Raw genomic sequence first — 25,375 nt, 5'->3', positions numbered from 1 at the left:
TTAATGTGAACTTTTTGAGAAAGCTAATCCATTCCTACTATCCTGCTATCCTGCTTCAAGCAACACTGTTTCATTTGAAAACTTAGAAGAAACCCTTGCTTTCTTCTCCATGCCTATTGCTTTCTAGAAGCTCAGTATCCTACAGTTGGGAAGTTTAGAGAGAAACTCATCCCACAGATGAAGGAACTGAGTCAGGAAGGTGACAAGACCTGCACAACGTCCCACAGCTAGAGACTGTCAACATAACCTCTCTTGCTTTCTCGTTAATTACAAGAAGTTGTATACCATAAATACGTACAGCTCTGTAGGTCAATCATGCCTTGGTAAAGTATTCTTTATTTATTTATTTTTAAGATTTATTTATTTATTTTAGAGAGAGAGAGAGTGGGGGGAAGGGGCAGAGGGAGAGGGAGGGAGAGAGAGAGTCTTTTTTTTTTTTTTTTTTAAGATTTTATTTATTTATTTGACAGAGACAGAGACAGCCAGTGAGAGAGGGAACACAAGCAGGGGGAGTGGGAGAGGAAGAAGCAGGCTCATAGCGGAGGAGCCTGATGTGGGGCTCGAACCCAGAACGCCGGGATCACGCCCTGAGCCGAAGGCAGACGCTTAACCGCTGTGCCACCCAGGCGCCCCGGGAGAGAGAGAGTCTTAAGCAGACTCCACGCTGAGTGCAGAACCCAACTCTGGGCTTGATCTCATGACCCTGAGATCATAACCTGAGTGGAAACTAAGAGTCCAACTTAACGTACCGTGCCATCCAGGGGGCCCAATAAAAGTGGTCTTTAAAAAAAAAAGGAAAGTTATCTCCATCTGACCATCAAACTTTCGCGGTCTCCCAGAACTCCCACATGAACCCCAACTAAGCCAGAGTTGGGATTTGTTAGCATTGTGGCCTCTGGGAGTTCCCAGAGCTCTGGGGTGGGCAAGGCTGTAAAGACAGGTGGTGGGAAGACCCAGGTATGCATCTGTGAAGCTGGCCTGCCAAAAATGGAAAGGGGACATGAGGTCTTAGAGGAGGATCTGGGACAAAGAAACATCTGTGTGTCATCCAGAATCCCAGGCCTGGAGCACATCTGCAGTGCTCACACTATACCTCCAAAGAGGAGTTCAGGTGTGGCATTCATGGCTTTCTATAACTAAAGGAGTAGATACGATACTACCATGTATGGAGAGGAGAGATCTTTAATTTAGGGTTTGGGTGAAGGAAAATATTCAGGGAAAAAAACCAATAGCTATCACTTATTGAGAACCTACTATGCACTTTAACCTTGGCTCTTCAACTGATGCTGAGTTGCCTCCCTGACAAATGGGTCAGAGTTGTGAGGGGCAGACTCTGACAGCACACGCAGGAGGGGATGGAGAAGAAAATGTCACAGGGAAGGTTATTCCTGTCAAGTGGGGCTCTGTAGTTTACAAAGACACGACAAGCCATTGGCTATGGTGTTTAGGACATTTTCGGTGTCCTTTCAGAGTGTCATGTTACCATGAAATCTGACCCTACTTGGCTACCTGAATTAATTAGTAGGACTGAACTGAGGGGATGTACAGTAAGTGTACTATTTTCTGGAAGTAAATGATTCATCTGTATGAGGTAACGAACATTTTCCAGGAAGACGAGTTGTGATTTAACAAACGCCTTCAGCTTGTCAGAGCACTTGTAATCATTCATTGACACATATTAACTCCTTTCTGTGGTGTGAGCCCGGCCTAGGGAGTCTCTACACCTGCTTTGTAAACCAGCCCCATTTCTTCTCCTCTCACACCGCATCCTCTCGCCTGATGCTGTTTCAGAGGGTCTGCAAAAGGCGCAGATGACATAGTCACTCCACAGGGGTGTGGTTCCAGCAAGCGTCCCTGCACATTACCTCTGAACACTTTTCATCATGCAGACCTTCATATTCATATGGAGTTGTAAACCTGTTACCATTATTCCCCACCAAGTGTTTTACTCACTCCCATTTTCCTGCTTTTCTCTTATCTATGAAATATCTAGGTTTCTAATGACATTCTACTGGACCATTCTTACAACTGTAACCTCTTCTATATCCATCCACAGGTCAGCGATTACACATTTTCCCAAAGTGCATTCCACTAACTTACTATCTTTGATGAGCGCTGTCCAATAGAAATAAAATACAAGCCACAGATGTAATTTAAAATTACCTAATTGCCACATTAAAAAAAAATTAAAAAGAAACAGGTAAAATAAATTCTTAGAATATTTTATTTAACACGATGTTTCTAAAATACTATCATTTCAACACTGGATTAATATTTAAAAATTGTTAAGGGTATATTTTACATTTTTGGTACTAAATTTTCAAAATTCAGTGTCTATTTTACACTTGCAGTCCATCTCAATTCAGACTAGTCACGTTTTGTGTGCTCAGTAGTCGCATGTGGCTAGAGGCCACCTTATCAGACAGCACAGATCTAGATCCTGAATGAAGAAATTAAATGAGATCCGAATTCTAGCCAAGCCTTCTATTAAGATCCTCTCCTTCCTCATCTCCTCCTACCCACCCACCACCACCACCACCACCACATCAATTTAGAAATATAGTTCTTTCTCAGGCCAATCTTCCCAATTAACTAGAAACTATGACTTCAGTATTTTTTTAAAGATTTATTTACTTATTTGAGAGAGAGTGTGTGTGTGCACGAGCGAGAGGGATAGAGGGAGAGAGAGATTCTTCAAGCAAACTCCCCACTGAGCACAGAGTCTGAGGCTGGGCTCAATTTCAGGACCCTGAGATCATGACCTGAGCCGAAGTCAAGAGTCAGCCACCTCACCAACTGAGCCCCCCAGGTGCCCCTGCCTTAGATATTTCTGTAGTCTCTCTCCCACATTCCACTCTCCTTTATCTGCAATCCCTTCATTTCATAAATGGGAAAACTGGTGCCCAGAGAGGCTGGCAACTGAACCAGGGTCACACAGTGCTCAGTATCTACATTCAGTCTTACTGGTGACCAGAGTGGAGCTCTTCTGATTTCCTTGAGCACACAGCCATTTCCCTGCCTCCTCTTTCTGCTTTAGGGCGCAGTCCCTCCAAGAAGGAAGAGTTGATTTTACCTTCTGGGACATAAAATTGAGAGGCCCAAACTAAACTAATCCTCTAAGCGCAATAGATGGATTTAGGTATTGCCCATGGGTAGCTCAGATCTGGCAACTTCTCTTTCAAGTTCTTAAAGGCAATAAACCCTCCCTCCAGAAGAGGAGGTTATTCACTAGGTGACTTTCTGACTGAGGGTTCTGCTGCATACATTCATTTATAGGCAGAAGACTGGAAGGCTTGATTCTAAAATGTTATTATGGTAATCTCTCCCTGTGCCACTAACAGTTGGTTATGGGTTATTTTGTGGTTTGGGATTTTCCTACAATAAATACATGCATTCTTTTTTGCAAAGAAATGATACGTGTTAATAATAAAGGAATATGCCTAGTACCTTTTATAAAGAAATAGTCTGACCATCCTGTCTTGGCTTAATTTTCCCAGATCTACAAATAAAAGACCTTTTTTTAAATAAAACCATTTCAGGCAATCATCTAAATATTTTCTAGAGGTAGAAATGCAGACATAATGCAGTTTGAGGCCCTACTGTATAAAAATCACTCATCGGTATAAAATGACTTAAGAGTAATTCAAGCCGAGCACCTAGTCTTCCACTCAGATTTCTGTCTGCAAAACATGACAACACTTGACCACTTCAGCAAAGCTAAGGGTAACGATTTCTTAACTTCTCCTTCTCTCAGCCACCAAAGAAAAGAGGAAAAAAAAAAAAGAAGAAAGAAAACACAATAGGCTACAGCCAGCTCCTAATATTATACCACCAAAGAAATTATGCATTTAAAAAAAATCATTTTGTCTTAGGTAACTTTAAAGCATTTTCATTGATCATTTTCAACAGATAAAAAAGTAAGATTTCCACATGTATCGATCTCTCCTGAATGATTTATACTTAGGCTTTTAACATACAATGTGGAGGTGGAGAAAGAACAAAATCTTGTATTTTTCTGAGACTTTCATGTTTGCATTCCACACCACAAGAAAACAAAGCCTGCCTTTCCATAGGCAGATAGTATTCATAATCTGTAATTTTTTGGTTCAGATGCATGATTTGGTGCTAATTTGGTACAAAATGCACAGCTCTTTAGCCATGTGATTGTTTCAATTAAATCAAATTCCAGAACATTTTAGGTTCACTAGTAGAACTTGCAATATAAAAGAAATAAAGGAGTAAATGTTTTTGTAGTTAAGTTGAAAAGACTAAGTACACGCAATTTTTTCCTTAAGTAGGAACACATCTGTAGTTTGGAAGATGCAAAAAAGATATCACCCCCCCCCCCCCCCCAGCAAAAAGCGCCTTACTAGCAATGGGATCAATACTTGGGTTTCTCAGTAAACTGGTATTTGGCAATGTAGATTTTGCTCTTTCTGTCTCTGGGGTGTGGGATACTGAAAGCTTTGCAAGTAAACTCAAGAACTAAATGTTCTTGAAAAGAACCCTTCAGGATCACCCAGTCCAATCTCTTTCTTCACTTCAGAGGGAATAGCAAACCTTTTGATTGTGGCACAAAATCCTTGCGACTATGGCAGTATTCTCCAGTGGGTTAGCTGATGGAACCCCTGGAAGTCAATGTTTTTTGGTGGAAACCTATTAAAATGCTGACATATTTATGTCTGCCCCAGGAACCAGAAGTTTTACTAGAAGAAAATATGATTCTATTCCATATACATGTGTTATATTCAACTACAACTATGTCCGGGGGGGGGGAAATGTGGTTAAACATAATGCATTATTTTGGAGATATTCTGTTAACATGGGTACGTTACCTACTCATCTGGTCTCCTGCGCTCATCGGCAAGTGGTGTAAGATGGCAGAAGCTTAAGAAAAATTTGGAGACGGTGAACTCATATGTAGAAATTCAAAGTTCATTGTCTTCTTTTCTAAAATTAAGATGAGACCATACAAATGTCAAATCATGTTGCACACCAGCAATTAATATAATATGTCAGTTATATCTCAATAAAAGAAAAATGATGACACCGACATCATTTTATGTCTGCCAGGGCCTATCTTCCGTGCGCCTGGGGGGAGCCTAGTTTAGTTTTGGTTTTTGGTTTTGGGTATTGTTGTTCTTTTTCTTTTTTTTTTCTTCTTTCTTTCTTTCTTTCTTTTTTTTTTTAGAATTCTAAGTTGGTTCTTATTTGGTGGAGCAGAGATAGGACATTTGAATGACTATTTTTGTATTGTTTCCAACCCACTGTGCTAAAATCATGTGGTTGCTGCGTGTACCTTATGTTCCTTTAAAAGACAGTTTTAAGTGAAAGTGTTTTGAGACTGTAAGCCTTCTTTTAGTGTTTTTGGGCAATTACCACAATCAAAACTAATTTTGAAAAGTACTCGATTAAAAAGCAATTGAATGTGGGAAGTGACTATTAAAAAAATTATTGAGTGGACATGATGACTCGTCTTGATTTCAGAAGTGAGGTGCTCTGTGTGGAGAACTGTCATGATATAATTCTGAGTGGGAAAAAAAAAGCTGCAGATTTCATTTCATATATAAAATAAAGAAAAAGAAAAACAGAGAGGTCTGGAATAAAATAGAAGTTTACTCCAGGTGGTAAGGGAAGAACTTTCAGTTTTTATTTTATAGACTTCCAGATTATTTAACCTTTTTTTCCCCAATAAATATGTACAACTTTTCCCTTTATAACCAGCAAACTTTAAGAATAATTTTGTTCAATTCTGTTGATCAGGCAAATTAACCACAAGATTGGTAAAACGGTAAATTTTCAAAAAAATTAAATGCCACATAAAACTTTGTTTGCAAATAGACAATTGTACCAACTCAGTAGAGTGAATCTCTGAAAAGCTGTGGCTTGGTATTCTACTGGAGTCTAATGGATTAGGTTCCCTACACAGTTGAACCTTAATTGTTTCTCACATGGTAGGTCCTCAATAAATATTTATGAGATTGAACATGGAGTTGTCCTTTTTTTAAATCTACAAAAATAGTAATTTTGTATGTTCAACCTAATTGCAGCTGCTCAGTGAATCAATGACGATGGTGAAATGCACGAGTGAGCATGACAGCTTGGGACAGTGATGACTATGGACCTGAAAGGCAGGCCCTAAAATATCAAAGGTCTCAACTAAAAGAAGGTACAAGTTTGCGAACAAGCCAGGGGCCTCTTAAAACTCAATTTAGTGGGTCAATCCCCCACTAAACTCCCTAGTTTTCAAATCTATAAAGGCATAGATTTTCAAAGTCTCTATTAGCTAAAGGATTCTAAATCTAGACCAAATAACTGGTAACAACAAAAAGAGTGTTGGTTAGGTATATTTTCTTTCTTTTTCTCCTGAGGAACAGATAAGAGGATCTAAGCTAAATGTGTCATATTCGAAATTTTTATTTAAAATGTGAACCAGAGGGGCGCGTAGGTGGCTCAGTCCGTTAAGCATCTGCCTTCAGATCAGGTCATGATCTCAGGGTCCTGGGATCGAGCCCCATATTGGGCTCCCTGCTCAGGGGAGAGTCTGCTTCTCCCTCTCCCACTGCCCCTCCCCCCCTCATGCGAGTGCACACGCTCTTTCTCTCTATATCAAATAAATAAAATCTTTAAAAAAAAATGTGAACCAGAAAATAAGTTCTAAAAGAACAGATACATTTTCAAGGCAAGTTGTGAATTCTCTTCCTGCCCCCCTTTGAAAGTAAGGCAGCAGTGATTTTGTGTGGCATGACTTGGGTCCAGTTCTGCTTGGAAGCAGGTGGAACAGAGCACTGTTACTCTGAGGTCGTGGCTACATTATGTGATAAGAAGGTTCAAGTGCATCTAGGCTGATTTTTCCCTCTGACACCCAGCATTTTTCAGAGAGTCATTGCAATTTTCACAAGCTTGAACCAGCCTCCATGTAACTATTTTCCTTATAATTACTCATAATTAAAACTGGAAAAAACAGTGGCAATGTGACCTCTCAGAGGCATTATGCAATTGGGCAGGGGTATTTGGGAAACTAAAAAATGCTTGAGTTTCTACCATTTCTAGTACCTAAATATAGTTGCAGGAAGAAAATGTATGAAGTGAACACAGAGGATATTCTAGTCCTGGTTTATTGATATAACATTAGGTTGACCTCTACAATAATACTTATTAGAAATGTCATAATAATAATCATAGACGTAATAACTGTTTGCAGTTATAATGACTGGTTGGACCAATGCATCCTCCAGGCAAACAAAGCTTTTGGAACAACATGATCCTGCCCACAAGCTGATACCACATGAATTTGTACATGTTCAATTGTTCAAATGGTTTGGGAACTTGGTTTTTAAAAAGGGCAATTTCAGGATCTAAAATTGTTTCCCTCCATTAAAAACAAAAAATGTGTTTGACAAAACCAGCTAGAGAGTTACCCATTAATTCATGTAGCAAGTACTTCTTTAAACATCTCCTGGGTGCCTGGTACGGTGCTTGGCACAGGACACAGAAGAGGAAAAACAAACATGCTTGGATGACTATTTATACCAACTCGCACCAAAACACATTTATTAACGTGACACATCACCCTTGGGGGGAGATATCATACTCTCAAATGTGATTTTCTGATTTAGCCTCTGCTTTAGCAGAAGGTACAGTTCTGTATACACCCAAATTTGGAATTTCTTCAATATGAGTATAAAGAAAATACACGTGTATTTTGGCCTTTGAGAGAGAAGTGTTGTTATAATGGTAATGATAATATCTACTGTTTATCAAAGGCCCTAACTGGGCCTGTGTTTAACATTAACTCTAACCTTCAAAACAACCCTAAAAGTAGGTGATTTTTCCATTTTACAGATGATTGATGTTGAGAAGCCCCTCCCAGGATCAGACTTATGATATTCGGAATGATTTGCAGTTCCAAAGCCTCAGTCGCAGCCTATTCAAGAAGACAGGTTAACAGTGACCATTTACTACATATTTACTTCGTCCTCACACTATTCCAGGCCCCTTCTATGGATTGTTCTAATTCTCACCATAACCCTGCCGGAGAGATCATCATGCCCCCACATTACAGATGCAGAAACTGAGGCTCACAGAGGCTGAGTAATGTGCCCCCAAATCACACATCCAGTTAACTAACGGCCACCCACCGAGCAGGGTTAGCAACCTGGGGCTGTCTGACCCTCAAACACTTACTCTCTCCTCTCTAAAATACCCCCATCCTCCACTGACAGCCACTCTTTCAGGCCTTGCTCCACGCTCTCTCCCCTCTGCCTAGAATGGCCTCCCCTGCCTCACTCCTACTCAGTCTTCAAGGTCAAGTGCAGATATTATTTCTCCAGTGCCAACCACCTTGGGCAAAATTTGTAATCATAGCACATGGGGGTTTTTTTGGTTTTGTTTTGTTTGTTTTTTGCTGCTAGTCTAGCACTTATCACATAGTATTGTAATTATTTGTATGTATTTCTCTCCCAGGGAGGTTAAGAAGACCTTGAGAGCAAAAATTGTTTCTTATACACTCCTGAGTTCCCAACACATGCTACACGGCTTGGCACATAGGGTGAGACTCCAAGTTAATCGGTGGCAGACCTAATACCTCGTGCCAGCATGCTGTAAATTCAAAGGACCTCTAAAAAAGTGACAAAACCAATCCTCCAGTCTCTTTTTGGGAGCCACAGTTTTTGACTGTTTTATTTGCCTGTCCGTTTTAAAGACCCTCAGAAGAGTGAATGCTCACGCCTCTCTGCTGCCTCTATTTGTGATTCTTCTAACAGGTCATTCTAGCCTCATTCCTCATCTTTCTGTCCTCGGAGAAAATTCTGCCTTCTCATAGTGCAGAAAACACAAAACGAAACTTTCACAAAACCTGCCTTCATTTTTGCCTGTTGCCTGGTTAACTAAGTTGGACGTGCCACACAATTCTCCCCTGGATGATCACCACAGAGACAGATGTTTTTTGTGCCAGTGAGAAATGTGGGGACCACAAGGGAGTAAGAATACTGGTGCTAAAGGAAAGAGCCCACTGCAACATGGTGCGGAGCTTAGCCCCTCAAACAGCACAGATGCGCGCGCCCTGACCTGTATCTCCAAACCAATTACCAAGGCTTTATTTTCCTGTAAGGAGGTAAGGAAATGCCTGTTCGACAGATTGGAAAAACTAAGATAGAGAAAGAGTGAATTCTTTGGCCCAAACCTTATTATGCTGGGGTTTAATCCAAAAGCTCTCACCTTCCAGCCTGCACTTGAACCCAAGAGCAAATTTGCAGAAAATGGATGGTAGCTGTATTTTCTTGACTAAGATAATCAGGTCATCCCTTTAAATAACTCCTTTCTGCTTCAGAAGTGATATTAATATACAATCACCCTGAATGTTTATATTCAAAACAGGCAAAAAGATCTGGCTTTTTTGTGTCTTTGGTTTTTTAAGTCTCTCCTGAATAGGGATATTCACAGATAATTGGCAGCACTGTCTGGACAAAGAGTTACAGCTTTGTGGTGTAAAAAACGTAGCCTGCATGTCCAAATTAGCTCAAGAAATTTCCCATTTCTGAGAGGGCGGGCTGGCTGCCAGCTCTTTAAGACAGAAAAACACACCCTCAGAACATGAATCATTACCTAGCACATAAAGTGAGCTCACACGCGCGCGCACACACACACACACACACACACAGACATTTTAAATAATTGCTCAAGACTTTACAAAATATGCCTTCACCACGGTACACATGTTATCAACCAAGATCAGGTTGTCCCCTTTTTCATCCACCCTGTCAGAAAGAGTAAGCTATTTGCCAAAAGCATTGCTCCAGGAAAAGGCTCAAGGCGTCCTGTAAACAGGGGTGCCAAGCAGACAGAACGGATGAGTCAGAACTGATTTCAGAGTACACACGTGTAGGTTGAACTTAGTGCCTGCAGCTCGTTGTCAGCCCTGTTTTAAAAACAGATTTGTTGACCTTTATGCCTACAACTACTTCTCTTCTAACTCCCAACCCTGAAAGGCAACCTTCTTCGAGAAAGATCTAATCGAAGCATTTAGCATAGATGCACTAGGATGACCATTCTCTGGAAACGGGCGTTGCAAGTTTGGAAAAAAGACAGTAGTGAGGTCGCCCAGCTGCAACACAACACAAAGGCAGAGAGACAAGGTGACCTGCCCCAACTGAGAGTGAGCATTTGGGTGGCTCCCATCCATGTCATAAATGAGTGCAATGGGTGTCAATCATTTTTATTGTAAATACTCTCAAAAGTACTGAGACATTATGAGATGAATAGTTTACAGTTGAAAAGAGACCAAAATAGTTCCAAAATCTAAAGGCAAAGGAATCCAGATGTCTCAGTACGCTGCCTTAAAAAGCGAGTTTAAAGCACACAATATTTTTTTAAAACATACAAGAATAATTGATTGATGTGTTTCTTAACTGCCTTGAGACAACAGATTCCTCAGAGCAATCAGTCATATTTATTTCTCTACGTTAGCTAGAAAGTCAAAGAGAGCTACCGCGTTGGAAGCAGGACTGTTTTTCCCTTTATAAAAATTTCTGATTTCATCATAGATGTTATGGTAACCCTGTCCAACGGTCTGGGAGTTTAATCCGTCATATTTTTAGAAGTTAATTTAATAGGGTAGAACCTCAACTTTCAATTTTCCTTTCTTTTAATATTGGAAGAATATTTGTCCATTTTACACTAATTTTTAAAATTTTTTTTTTTAAGAAAGGCTTTTTGGAAAGAACATTTTATATACCTTTTTCAGGGTAATTATACTTCTTTTTTCTTTTTAATTGAAGTATAGCTGACATATTATATTAGTTTCAGGCATACAACATAAGTGATTCCACAATTATTATGAAATGCTAACCACAATAATTGTACTTTTCAATAAAAACCAATCCAAAAGAAGTAAATGCAAACAAAGAATTAAAAAGTAGATACCTTCAGTATTTGAAAAGCAACTTTTTTCTTGTATGGTTTAACAGTGAACTCAGAATGCACTTAAACTGGCAATTTAAATGATCTATAAGTGTCTTGCCTCGATGGTGAAAAGTCCTGGGATAAAATACAATGAGAATGGGTGATATTAAAAGCTGTGGTTCACACTTACATACACTGCAACATCACTGAAATTGTGGGTAATGAGGACATTGTTTCCTTAGGGTAGCTCTTAGAAGCTTGAGGGGTGTCTGGGTGGCTCAGTGGGTTAAGCATCTGCCTTCATCTCAGGTCATGATCCCAGGGTCCTGTGACTAAGCTCCATGTTGGGCTCCATGCTCAGCGGGGAGTTTGTTTCTCTCTCTCTCTCCCTCTGCCCCCCTTCCACTCCTGTTCACTCTCTTTCTCTCTCAAATAAATAAATAAAATCTTCAAAAAAAAAAAAAAAGAACCTTCTTAATGCTGGGTTTTTTGTAGAGGGGTAGATATTTTCTTTTGTTTGGTTGGTTTTTTGGCTGGTGATGGTAGTGGTGGTTGTTTATGAGTATTGCTATTTATTATTACAAACACCTTTAAATTGCAATGAAGTCAGCAAAGATAAAAGGCCAACTTGCGACTATAAACTCTCGTGGTCACAGTACTCAAGAACTGTACAAAAAGATGTTACTGAAACAAAAACCCCTTCACTCATTATTCCTATCCTTTTCAAAGTTCTCAAAGTTGCATGAAAAATTACACAGAAAAAAGAAAGGATTTTGACATTTTATTGAATGCATAAAATAATTTTCATAAATTATCAATGCAAAATAACTCCTTCCAAAATTAGAACTCCTCAAACTAAGTTAACTCAGCCAACAAATTTATTTGTTTATAATCTGGGTGCCCACTCACATAGATGTTTTCAAATATAAAAATGTAAACAGAATGTGATGGTTTTCCTTGGTTATGAAATTAGTAAGTATACATTACTTAACAATGAAAAATAAAGAACAGAAAACAATACTTCTACAGTTTATTTTGGTTCTTGTTTCCAAATAAGATGTTTATCATTTGGAGATTTTCTTATTAACTTCCTGTGACTGTGGAAGAGAATTTAGCTGGAGTTGGTGTATAAAATACGTCACATGTCAGAAAGGACATAAAGCGTAGATGTATCTGAAACAAACATCCCCTGGCCGGGCTACTCAGAGCAAGTAGAGCAGTGCCAGCCCCCGAAGTTCCAGAACCTGCATGCCTTTCTGAGTCATAACTCACTCCCTTTCCTTCAATGTAACTCCTGACTTCTGTGATATTCATTTCCTTGCTTTTCTTTATACTTTTTGCCATCCAAGAATGCATCACTCAACATTACAGTTTTGACTGTTTTTGAATTTTATGTAAATGGAATCATGCAGTAGATACTCTTCTGTATCAGATTTTTCTAGCTCAATATTATATTTATAAGATTCATTCATAGTATAGCATTCAGTTGTAGCTCATGTCCATAGCTATGCAGTATTCCACTGTATATACCCCAATTTATTAACCCATTCTCCTGTAGATGGACATTTCCGTTCTTGCTCTGTTTAGACTTATAAATAAAGCATAGGTTATAAGCTTTCTTATACATGTCTCCTGTTACACATGCACACATATTTCCATTGGATATATGCCTAAGAGAGAAATTGCTAGGTCACGAGGGACGGTATCTTTAATTTTAGTAAATAAAGTCAACTGCTTTCCAAATTGGTTGAACTAGTTTCCATTCCCACCAGCAGTTGGATGAGAGTTCCAGGTGCTCAATATCCCTGGAAATCCTTGCTATTTTGTCTAAATTTTTAACTTCAGCCGTTCTGATGGATGTGTAGCAGCATCTCCTTGCAGTTTTAATTTGCGTTTCTCTGAGGACCAATGAGATTGAACACCTTCTGTTATATTTATTGACCAATTATACATATCCTGTTTTAAAGTGGCTTTTGAGTCTATTCGCCCATTTTTCTTTTGAACTGCATTTTCTTATTGTCATCGGAGTTCTTCACATATTCTGGATATAGATACTTCATTAATTATGTGCGCTCCAAATAGCTCCGTATCTGTGACCCGCTTTTTTACTATTTTAAGTATTTTTAATATTCTTAATTTTACTGTGGTCAAGTTCATCAATCCTTACCTTGAAGATCGGTGCATCTTCATGTTCAATATGTTTAAAAATCACTCCTTCCTATTGAGATCATGAATTTATTCTCTTAGATTATCTTCTAAAGCCTTATTGTTTTGCCTTTCATAGTTAAAGCATCTACAGTTTACTTAGAATTGATATTTTTGTTGATGATGTGAGCGGGTTGAGTTGTTGGGTTTTTCCACGTAGCTAGTTCTCTAACCCAATGCTCTGCTGTGTCCCTTTTGTCATCACTATGTCATTTTTCATCAATTTTCAACAGATTCTCTTGACTTCTCACTTTGTAAAATGAGGGTGTTTGTACCCTTACCAACGCCTCCTCCTCTCCTGCCCACCTTTCATCTCCCAACACCTGTCCCCTGAGCTCTACTTGAACATCACCAAAGCCAGAGTGTTCGTGTCTGCTCTTAATCATGATTAACTCTTCCATGCTTTGTGCACAGATTTATTTGAAAAGTTGATAACCAATGCACAAATTTTACATTATTATGACTATTCATCACATTACATCATAAAGTCAGAAGATGCGAATAACTACATTCCTTGCCTATATTTCTGATGTCAAAATCCTTATGCCACCCAGAGAAAAATGCACTAGCATCAAGGTGAAATACAGTCTCCTCTCTCACATTTTGCCAATCACTGAAAAATAATTAGGTGTTAAATTGTTTTGTATTTGGAACACAACATCCTGGTAAAGTGTTTCGATCTACCCGGAATTTCCGGTTATTCTTTTTTACCTTGTTAAGATCAGATTCACAGGCTTTCCCACCATGCAGTTCTTTGCAACTTCTTATTAACAGCATCTATTATCTGAAATAAATTTCAGTCTTTTCCTTGAAAATATTTTTCAACAGGCCTGCCTATCTCTGTTGTAAATTACACTGATTTCCTCCTTTGGTCTACTATATAATTGTCATCCTTGGATGCTGTTTCATTATTCCCCTAAACAAGTTCTGTTTGTGTATCCCTGAGAAGAGGCAGAAGAGCTGCAAGGTTACAGGAACACAGCCCACCTAAGGCTCACTTGTGACATCAATTGCAAGTTTGAGGGGTTCTACAAACCAGACTCAGGTTTGAGAATTCACTAGAAGAACTCACAGAACTAAACTGAAAGTGATTATACTCATGGTTAAGAGTTATTGCAAAGAAAGAATAGAGATCACAGTCAGCCAAGGGATGAAGTATATAAAGCAGAGTCTGCCTCTCCCCATAGAGTCAGGACACATTATTTTTCCAGCATTGACTTGTGATGATAATAAGCAGAGACTTTTGCCAATCAGGGAAGCCCAGCAAAGCCGTGGTATTCAGAGTTTTTATGGAAGCTCCATTACATAGGCATGACTGATTGTCCCCATGCCTCATTTTAGTTTCCAGTCTCCAGTGACCCAAAGCCCCTCAGGCAAAGACACTCCTAAGAGGTCTGGTACTGCAGGAGCTTACGGCTCATTTCCCAGAACCTAGAGGCCAAGGCCAGACCTCTTGTGGCACGAGATTAAGTTCTTTACTACACAATCCCACATCTTCCTTTTTCTTGGTTTTCACCCTCTTTTTACTGGTGTACATCCTCAAGTGAAGGTGCATGGGTGTATAAATCTTAGTGATCTGACATTTCACAAAACCCATAAATATGGGCCTTTCTTCAATTACCCGACTTGGTTCTAATGGACACTGTGAATTTGAAAATCTCCCTTTCGCTCTGGAGATGTTATTTCTTTAACAGTGTCTTTCCCTCTACCATGACTGCTGTGTGTTTCTAGAACACCTACTCCTTGGCTGTTGGACATCTTGGACTAATGCTCCAGTTCTGAGTCCAAAGCTCCTCAAGGCAACTTGGTGACGTCTATCCTTGCAGTTCCCTTCTCTGATATTCTAGAGTGCTGTTTCCTCCTCTTTGCTCCACTTATAAACCTCTGAAAGCATCTGTTTTCCCTCTTCTCCTCTGCTCATGACTACCTACAATTCTCTCCATTTGTGGGCTCTGCATATTTTTTATTCTTCTAATGCTATTTTAAATTAGTCTTGTGAACGAGAAAGAAATAAGTGTGCTCACCTTGATATCTTGAACTTGAAGCTACCCTTATGAATTTGAAAGGTTTTAAAGACAAGTGGCTTTTATTGTCACCGTATGTTTCCCATCACTACATCAGTGGCACGAGACCCAGCAGTAAATGCATTTCCTGAGTCTCGATTACATAATTCGGGACAAGAGCATCTTAGGAGAATTACAGACACAGAGCCTTCTATGACACTCCTTCCTTTGCCAAATGACATACACAAGGTATCAAGTTATGACATATCAAAAGGAAAAAAATTATTTCAGTGACTTTATTTTTAAAATATATCTTCAAAGCTGTTCTTTTCTGAAGAGAAACAATAGAAATAAAGTATAAACTCTTGCCAGGTTCCAGATGGCAGTGATGGTATAGAAGAAAGAACACTGGCTTTGGCATCAGAAGACCTGGGTTTGATGCCTAGCTCTGCTTTTGTTGTCCCCATAACTTGATTAAGTTACTAAACTTGTCTGAGTCATAAGTTTCTCATCTATAAGCAGAAAGAAAACACGTGTCTCACCACTGTCATGAGACTGAAAAGAAATAACAGTCATGAAAGAACATTCTAGATTGCAAAGTAAATAGAAAATGAAATACATTCTCCAAATGATTACATTCTGCAGGGGAGGTTTGTGAATTCTTCGGGGGGGGGGGGGGGGTTGAGGGGGGGAAGCTACATCCTTACATCTTGTGACCATCTTTCTCCAGACAAGGATAAGGAAAAAAAAAAATCACACAAAATCACCTGAATTTCCCAAGGCTTCCACCAGATAGATAAACATAATCATAGAACCTCAAAAAAGGTATATAAGACAAGTTCCTAATTCTGAGTTTATTCACTTATCCTCACCTTCAGCAAATAAACATTCAATGCCAATAATATTTAAAGCACTTTAAAGAATTAAAAAACATCAATTAAACCTGGTCCTTTCACTCGGTAAGCTCCTGTTTGGAGATCACACAGGTACCCATATACCCACAACGTGCTCTTGGCTATAACCAGTGACATCAGTTGGCCTAATGCCAACTAATGAGAACCAGTACTCAGTTGAGTCTTTGAAGGAGCAGGGTTTCAGTTGCCTAAGATAAGTGGAAGGGCATTCCTAGAAAAGGCATCTGCCTTCAGGAAGGTTACAGATATGCAAAGTAAGGCTTTGTTCCAGGAATTGTGGAAAGGCTGGGCTGCCTGAAAAGAGGTTCTACACAGCAGATGTGGGGAAAGGCCACAAGAGAGAGGGCCTCTTACAACAGACTGATTGATGCATGTGGGCTTTATTCCATGGGCAAGACATAGTCTTTGAAGGTTTTCATTATCGAGAGGGGTACATAATAAAATAGGTAAAATAATAAAATTTGATCCCCACCACAATTCTATGGCAGTAGTGTTAGTACTATTTGTCAACAGAAAAGCGCTAAACCAGACCTAGAGTCCAGTCAGCTGGAAGTCTATTTCTACTGTAGGAAGACTGGTATGTTGCAGATGTGCACAAAATACACTAAAGACAGGGGCACCTGGGTGGCTCAGTTGGTTAAGTGTACGACTCTTGATTTCAGCTCAGGTCATCATCTCAGGGTTGTGAGATTGAGCCCCACATCGGGCTCTGTGCTCAGCAGGGAGTCTCCTTGAGATTCTCTCTCTGCCCCTTCTCTCCCCCTCAAATAAATGAATAAAAATAAAATCTTAAAAAAAAAATACACTAAAGGGACGCCTGGGTGGCTCATAAGCATCTGCCTTTGGCTCAGGTCATCATCTCGGGGTCCTGGGATTAAGCCCTGCACTGGGCTCCCTGCTCAGTGGGGAGTCTGCTTCTCCCTCTCCTTTTGCCCCTCCCCCTGCTCGAGCACTCTCTCTCTCTCTCATAAATAAATAAAATTTAAAAAAATACGCTAAAGAGAGATTCTGAAGGCAGTAGAGCAGCTCCTAGAGAAAACAGATTGGTGAACAAAGTTGGAGTTCAGGAGCCAATGTTTAGCAAAGTAATTAAAAACAAATGAACAGGCTTCTCTTCCAGCAAGTTTGACTCTGCCATGAAGGCAGGAGCAACAGGATTGATGATGTGGATGATCTCATATTTCTTCAAAGTCCCCCCAGAGTACTGGGCCCACAGTGCTAGGCACACGGTGTTGCCATATAGGTGGCCGATGCATTCAATCCCCTTCAGCCAGTCTTGCCAAAGGCAGTGAGAATCTTCGGCCCTATGGCATTCTAAACTGTACTCAATACTCTCAATTGCCTAGCACAAACCCAAGATCACATCACTCCAACAGAATGAAATTGGATGCCTCTCTCGACATGACAAAGATATGTTTGTTTAAATGACAACTGTAGGATTCCCCCAAGGACATGTAAGCCATGTGAAAACTCTGAGCACAGAGCTCACAGCTGTCTATTTCAACAGTCAACAGTGGACAACTGGTAAGAATCCAAACAATTTTTTATTGTTTAAGTCTTAGGTGCTGTTGTTTTTCTAACAGCTTCCCTGTGAACGATGCACATGTGATCTCTCAAAATAAGGGTTCTTCAGGAAAGACCTTGCCTATGTTAACAATGACTTGCATTTGATTTAACTTCTCTAACACTGAAATATAAAGTGATTAAGAGAAAAAATTGCTGAACATCATATTACCTTTCAAGGTTATTTTCTAAAATAGTTAAAACATGAAACTCCACCTTTCTTTTAGGGCCCCCTCCAGGTTCTGTCTTGGGGTAAGCTGAGCCTCCATAAGACTCCAGCTGACTCACTCACCAAGATCATACCCTCTTCTTCCAGATTCCTAAGGAATATAGATAGAAGTGAAGAGGCAGAGAATGAACATCCCTCACCCTAATTCCCTCAAATAGTAGTTTTCTTTTTGCATTGTTGTTTTCTGGTGTTTGTTTGCTATTTTTTCACTTAGGAGATCCCATCTTTACAAGAAATATTTTGTGGAAGTCCACAGTCTGAAAGTGCTAAATGCGGGGTCATAATTGAAGGAGACAGGAGACGAGGTTGGGGAGACCCAGAGGCCTCATCATTTGCCCTCCCTTGTGCTCTCAGTCTTTTGCTGGACACAGAATAAAACTATTGACCTTGAAGATTTCTGAAGTAACTTAGAATGTGATTCATGATCTTCAGGATATCAAAGCATAAAAAACACTGAGTTAGACCAGGCTCCTGGGTGTGAATAATAGAGCAGCCTATTTGACTGCCTCACTCAATCATCAGTCCACAATTATTCACCGCATATCTAGGAGATGCCAGATGCTGTTGGAAGTGCCAGGGGTATAGCAGTAAACAAGAAAGACTAATTTCCTGCTTTCATGGAGTTTCCATAATAACAAGGGAAGACACAATAAAGACATAAAGAAATAAATATACATATAATTTTGATATGATAAGAAAATGGATATGAGGAAAAGCAAGATAGGATAAGGAAATAGTAAAAGGGTATATATGTGTGTGTGTGTGTGTGTGTGTGTGTGTGTGTGCATTCACACATGCTCTCATGTTCTGGGTCACAGAAGGCCTCCCTCGTGGGGGTGACTTTTAATCAGGGAGTAAATAAAGTGAGATGTCTGGGACAAGAACCATTCAGACAGAAGAAACAGTAGGTGGAAAGGCACTGAGGCAAGCACGTGCTCAGAGTGTTTGAGGAAGAACAAGGAAGCCAGACCAGCAGGAACAGTAATGAGAGTGAGAGCAGGAGAAGACGAGGTCAGGAGACGCCCGCTCCTCTGGGGACAAGGCCAGCTACGAGGCCAGCTCACTCTTCACTTTGCTCCGCAGGGGCCAGCTGCCAGTTGGAGATGAGATAGATGTTCAATAAATATATGTGGGAGAGAATCAGAAAGTCCATTGTTTTAGTAAAAAGAACACATTTAAGGGTCTATCTGATTTCTTCATTCTTCCATCAGAAAGTCTGAGGTGGCAAATTTTGTAATGTTTTTGTTTGACACGAGTTTAGAACATCCTGCCTTTACGCAGAGCATTGTTGCCCTCCCTAGTGACCCCGGCCTTGGGGACAAAGTGTCCCCAGTGTTTTCAGGGCCACATCTCTTACCACATCCCCTAAAGTCTGTTTCTGATGTTCTCGTAACTCAGATTACATAGTTTGGCATGTTCCAAGGAAAGTGGTGACTGGCAAAGGAGAAATGTTGTTAATAGATTAGATTCCTTGATGCATAAAAACCGCTTTTTGTTTTCAATCAGAAAAGAAACAAATTGTTGCAAAATTGATGGCCTCCCACTATACCCCTGAGCTTGTGTCAAGAACAGTTTTGGTCAACGATGTCACTCACTCAGCCACTTGGTGCTGTGTGAAGCACAATTCCAGAGCTAAACTGGTGTTAAGAGGTGAAAATTGGCTGACTCTTTTATTTGTATTTCTGGGAGCAGGCCATTTTTAGCATAATTTCTTAGGTGAAGCAATTTTCAAATGAGGTAGCTTTTATGACAGGCTTTATAAAATCTTACCAAATAGGCCTATGTCTTATGTTTCTTTTTGTAAGGATGGCCAGAGTCCCATCGTTCCCTCTCTTGGCACCTACCATCTGCCAAGAAACATGACTGATTCCTGGTTTTCTGATCCCCTTTGCAATTTGTGACTGAGTTAACAACAAAAAAGTCATTCTGTTTGCAACTCTAAATATATCAAGATTGTCAGACTGTTCAAGGGGGAAAAATGCAATCTTTGCTTTGAAAATTTTTTCTTAAAGGGACATTTCATCTTTGTTATAATGAGGTTAATTTCAGGTCACACACACACAAACACACGTCCTATATCTCTGCAACATAGATAATGCAGTAGCTAAGACTGTTGACCGCAATTGAAACAAGGAAGAATAAGATATTTTGTAGGCCTATTACGGGTAGAGACAAGATATTGCATTTATATTGCCTGATATTAAAAGTCAAAAAGAAGAGGGACTTTTACTGGGCTTTTTTGCTGTTGGGGAGTTTGTGTAGTTTGGTCCCTCTTCAGCATCCTTTGTGGTCTGATATATTAGAATGCAACCCAGGTGATAGGCTTCTTCTTTTTTTCATCCTTTCATATGACACAGGGGGTACCCTATGGAGAAATTTAGCAGCCTTGACTTTACCATTTATACAGCTGGGTTTATGAAAAGATGTTCACTGCCAGTAGTTCACAGTGAAGGTCCTGTCAAACTCCTTGATGACTATGAGACTGGGCTAATGCCCACCTGCTCCAGGTATACTCTCCCCAGCTCTTCCTCAAAACACACACTACTCAGACTAGGGTGACTAAATCATCTAGGTTTGTCCAGGACTAAAGGGTTGCTGGGACATAGAACTTTTTGTGCTAAAACTGGGAAAGTCTCAGGCAAAGCAGAGGAATGGATCACCCTAACTTGGATCCCCAGGGAGTATGAAGCAGCTCTTGATTGGGAGCTGTGGACACTGGGCCTACAGGGGAGTTGCACTGCTTCCTTTTACCTCCAGGGATAAGGCCTCCCTGTCCAGGCCTTTGAGGTGACCATGTGGACGTCCTCCCATTTGTCTGATACCAGGATAACCTCTGACAACTTCCACATCAGCAAAATGGGCATAATAATTGTGCCCACTTCTTAATTCTTCTATGAGAACCAATTAAGTCACCATTAATGTGTGTAAAGCACCTACAACAAAACCTGGTACTTAATCAGTGCCTAACAAATGTTACCTATTGTCATTATGAACATTAGCTAATGGATGAGGGAAAATGATGCAGAACTTCACATCATAGTTGCTCTCCTAGTGAATCTTGAACATCTTACACATATTATCTTTCCCAAAGTTAGAAAGAAAGAAAGAGGAAGGGAGGGAGGGAGGGAGGATAGAAGGGAGGGAGGGAGGGAGGGAGGGAGGGAGGGAGGGAGGGAGGGAGGGAAGGAGGGAGGGAGAGAGAAAAATTGAAAGAAAGGATACATGATCATCAGTTAGTAAGATTTATCTACTTTCTTAAAAATTAATTCTACCCTCAAAGACTGACATTTGATTATAGTCAAATTTCGTATAAAAAACGTTTCCAAAATGCAAGTGATTGTTATTAATACACTGCATTTTCAGAATAAGTTACTGCTCTTACCAACATTGTTTATCATAGTAAGAAATGCAAACAACCCAAATATCCACCAGTAGGATAATGATTAACATACTTGTGTTACACTCATACTCAGCAAATTGTTAAATGAATAAGGTAGATTCTTATGCACTGACATGAAAAGATCCCCAAGGCATACTGTTGCAGAGCCATATATATATACAGATACAAATATAGATATATAGATATAGATATATAGCATAATTCCGTGTAGGTAAACAAATCACAGATATGTCTCTATATATGTGTAAGTACATGCATGCATAAGAACAAAATTTTTGGGGGTGGATGCATCAGTACCTAAGGATTATCTCTGGAAAGCAGAGAATGGTTTGGGGGTGGCTTGAATAGGAGACTCACTTTTAGATTAAAATCATATGTTGCTTAAACTTTATACAAAGACAATCTATCCATATATTATTAATACTTAAAAATTTTTTAAATAGCATAATAAAACAGCTGTAGGAAAGCACTTCACCCCTAAATTCTTTTGTTATCGTTTTGTCCCTTCTTCTTCTCCTTCATCCCCAACATCCTTCCAAAACAGGAAAACAAATTTGTTGTATGCGGCGGAATACCCAGGTTACTGTAGATGAGGTGTATGGCATATGATTCACTAACTGATAATGAGAGTTGACTGTAGTAAAGAGTCCACAGGGTTGCACCCAAGTACAAATGAAGGAAATAGACACACTGTTGAACGTGATTTGTCAATAAGTTCTTTAAAAATAAAAGTTGTTAGCTGTTTTAACCAATTGATCTTTAACCATGTCATCTTAATAATCAGGGAATACGTTTAAAATAGAACACGAAAGTTACATTTTTTTGAGGTGTTTGCAAACTAGATAACGGTAATAATCTGGATTAAATCTTGTATCGCGATTCTAGGAAGGTTGGCATGGGCTACTTTGTGAGCACATATATAGAACTTTTCTATTATCGGTATGAGCACAGAACCTGAATGCTGAATATGCTGTCTAGAATATGCTGGGTGGAGAGCTCAAGGGGACCCTCTAGGTTTCATTTCAAGTAACGATGACTAGTTTAGGAAAGGCACTTGCTGCATTGGAAAGAACCCAAGTTTTAGAATCAGACTGAGCAGACCTGACTTCACTCTTCAATAAAACATGTGATTTTAGATATATTACTTACTTCCTTGTTCCCCACTCTGTCTCTGTCCAAGAACATAATCATCACTACTTCAAAGGATTATCACAAGGATTAAATATGAATTATAGAAAAACACAAAGTACAAAATAAATATTAAATCTCATTTGCTTGCAACTTATATAGTTCCTTTAATCTTTATGCAGTTACATTGCTGCATTGGTTTTCATTTTTTTAAATTTCTGGCATTTTACTCTCTTTAAAAATTCTACTTTAACTGTAACGTAAAGTGATTACAAAAGAATAGAACTTTTTAAAACATTTAACGAACAGAAATCTATTCATTCAAATATGCACTCAGAGAAATCATGGGGTCTTATCATTGCCAGGGGCTATAGAAGTCATCTGGTTGAATCTAACCCCTACTGTAGGAATTCATTTCATCTTCTCCTTCTGAAGGCTGCTAAAAATGGAGCATGCTTCTTAACCTCTTAGCTAGAAAAGAATGAGTGAAAAGAAGTCTTTTTTTTTTTTTTAAGATTGATTTATTTGGTGGAGAGGGAGAGAGAATCTCAAGCAGACTCCATACGGAGTAAGGAGCCTGATCCAGAGCTCGATCCCAGGATGCTGAGATCATGACCTGAGCCGAAACAAGAGTTGGATGCTTAGCCAACTGTGTCACCTAGGCGCCCCCAAAGAAGTATTTTTGAAAGGAAGAGACTGGACAAGAGGAGAAGCCACAAGTGCCCTTAGACTATCAGCACCTCTTCCCACCAGAACCATTGCACCAGGTTCTCTGCAGGCAGCTGCTTACAAAGCAATCTATTCTTTGATCTTCAGAAAGCTGGGGGAGACCAATCTAGACTATCCTTCTATATCCAGTGAAATGTACAAGAGAGCATTGGATTTTAGGGGAGTTGTTTTCCCCAAGAGCTCAACCTCCTTCAAAGACAACAATAATGATGGGTGCTGAATTTCTTCTGAAGTTCCTCTGTGTCATTGCTAACCAAGTTGTAGTCCACAGTTGCAGTCTAGATCTTACTCTAAGTCTAAATTCTTCTCGAGTCTCTGAAACCTTCTGGGATGTCCATTGAAATCTATTCCTATTCTTTTGTCCCCTGGACTCCCTCTTCAATAACCTTCTTGAGGTCTTCAAAGACATCACCTTCTGCTATATAATTAGGAAGCTCAAAGCAGCATTTTATCCAGCATCAAAAGCTTTAGGAAGTCCTCATACAATTTGGGTGTAGCCTTAGACACATTTCAGTGATAGTGTGCTATTAAGAATTGACAATTTCAGATTTTTTTCCAATTTTATATTATCTAATCAGTTAACGGACAAACATAATGTTTTTTTTAATTTCTCTATCCTACTTCAATTTGTTTCATCACTTTTAATTTTACAATAAAATGAGAGAATTTTCTCTACATATTTGTATGTTTCACACTTAAAGCTGGTCACTATGTTATAAATTACAGTACAGAAAGGACTTAAATCAGATGTATACCAATAACCAAAGCACCTGCTCTGGGATTCCAAGGTTCTAACTTTATCTTGGCCACCTTGGAGACAAGATCTACAAGGAATAAATATAAACCCATCTCTATGCCTAGGTCCTCCCATTTATTCACTATTCAACAGTAGTAGTGGCTAGCTATGAATTTTTCTTCCAATGACATAGCATACTTTTAGTTTGGAAAAAGAAATGTCCTGGGTTAAACTGAGAAGTGTTTATATATAAAATTTTTATATAAATATCTTTGTAAGTAAAAATTCATAAACCAAGCATTTGTAAGCCAAGGAATGAGTACAGATATCATTTAAATCTATGGAAGTGAGTAAAACCATTCTGAGAGTATGTTGAATAGAGAAACAAAGAGTGCTCAAGAAGTAGACCTAAGGAATGCCACATTTAGAAGTTGGTTAGGGAAGACGGAACCAAACAGATCTGGAAGGAGTTGCCTATTAGGTAGGAAGACACTATCTAATCAGAGTTTCTATTAAGCTCATGATTCTGAGATGACTGATGTACAAGATGTAAAAGGGTGGTTCACATTATAAGGGGAAATATCATTATGACATAAATGAAAAGGGGACATGCTCCTAGAAAGGCCACAGAACACTGAACCAGAAGACAGAGGCTAGGATTAAATTTCCCAGCTCTGACTGTTACTAGGTACATAACATTGGACAGGACAGATGACTTTGCCCTGAGCCTCAGTGAACTCCTTTGCAAAAGGAAAGACAAGAATACCTAGATCGATGAACTGTTGTGAGAGTTTATCAAATTAACGCATTCTAACGTACATTGTAAATGGAAAAACATAACACAAACAAAAGACACTTGCCTTGGCTCTCTGACTAAAACTTGCATTCCTTCAGGACAAGGGCCCACCCCACCCACTTCTCTTGTCAGTCTTCTGCCCAAATCCTGACCTCTCTGATGGTGTCCACCTGCTTTCTGTGATCTTCCTCTGTTGCATGAAATCTAGGACCTTAGTGCCAACTGCCCATTGCCAGAGCTTTATACATCCCAGTTGCTGGGCTCTCACCAAATTACCCACCTGGTTCCTGACTTTCTGGCCCACTTACCACCCATGAGCCCAAGTTATGATCTGCTTCAAAGTGTTGTTTCAAAGCCAATCACAGACTTAATCACTGAGATTCACACTTAAGATCCATCTCTAGTTTGTTTGCTCACAAAGAGTTCTTGAAATCTTGAGACCAAAGCACATTGTGTATATCTTAAAAGGTGATATCTACAGCAAAATACATATATGGATTAATTCATCAATTTCCTTCACCTTCAGTTCTTGATTTACATAAATAATAAAGGCTTTTGTTTATTCCAATAGTCTTAAAAATTGTTTATGGCCATGCTGACAGTACCTGGATTGTGTTTGAGTCTTCTCTAATCAGGTAAGATAGCCATTCTATTTATCTGAAGATTCTTTGATCAAGTTGTTTTCATTGAAAATAAGTATGGTTTTAAAATTACCAAAAATTCTTCACAATAATTGAAGTGCTACTTGCTTTATCCATTCCTTAAGGGAA

At 39.4% G+C, this 25,375-nt stretch overlaps 1 protein-coding gene across 1 annotated transcript in view; it reads right to left on the bottom strand.

Moving 5' to 3' along the window:
- TMC1 (transmembrane channel like 1) overlaps positions 1-25,375 on the bottom strand; it is a 360,874-nt gene that overhangs the window by 332,043 nt on the left and 3,456 nt on the right. The window contains exon 3 of the mRNA XM_044391257.3: positions 4,836-4,950. The gene's annotated coding sequence lies outside the window, so the exon portion shown is untranslated. The remainder of the gene's footprint in view (positions 1-4,835; positions 4,951-25,375) is intronic.

The sequence above is a fragment of the Ursus arctos genome, unplaced genomic scaffold (genome assembly GCF_023065955.2).
Source record: "Ursus arctos isolate Adak ecotype North America unplaced genomic scaffold, UrsArc2.0 scaffold_33, whole genome shotgun sequence".
Classification (NCBI taxonomy): Eukaryota; Metazoa; Chordata; class Mammalia; order Carnivora; family Ursidae; genus Ursus; species Ursus arctos.
This window is presented reverse-complemented; position numbering and strand designations above follow the sequence as displayed.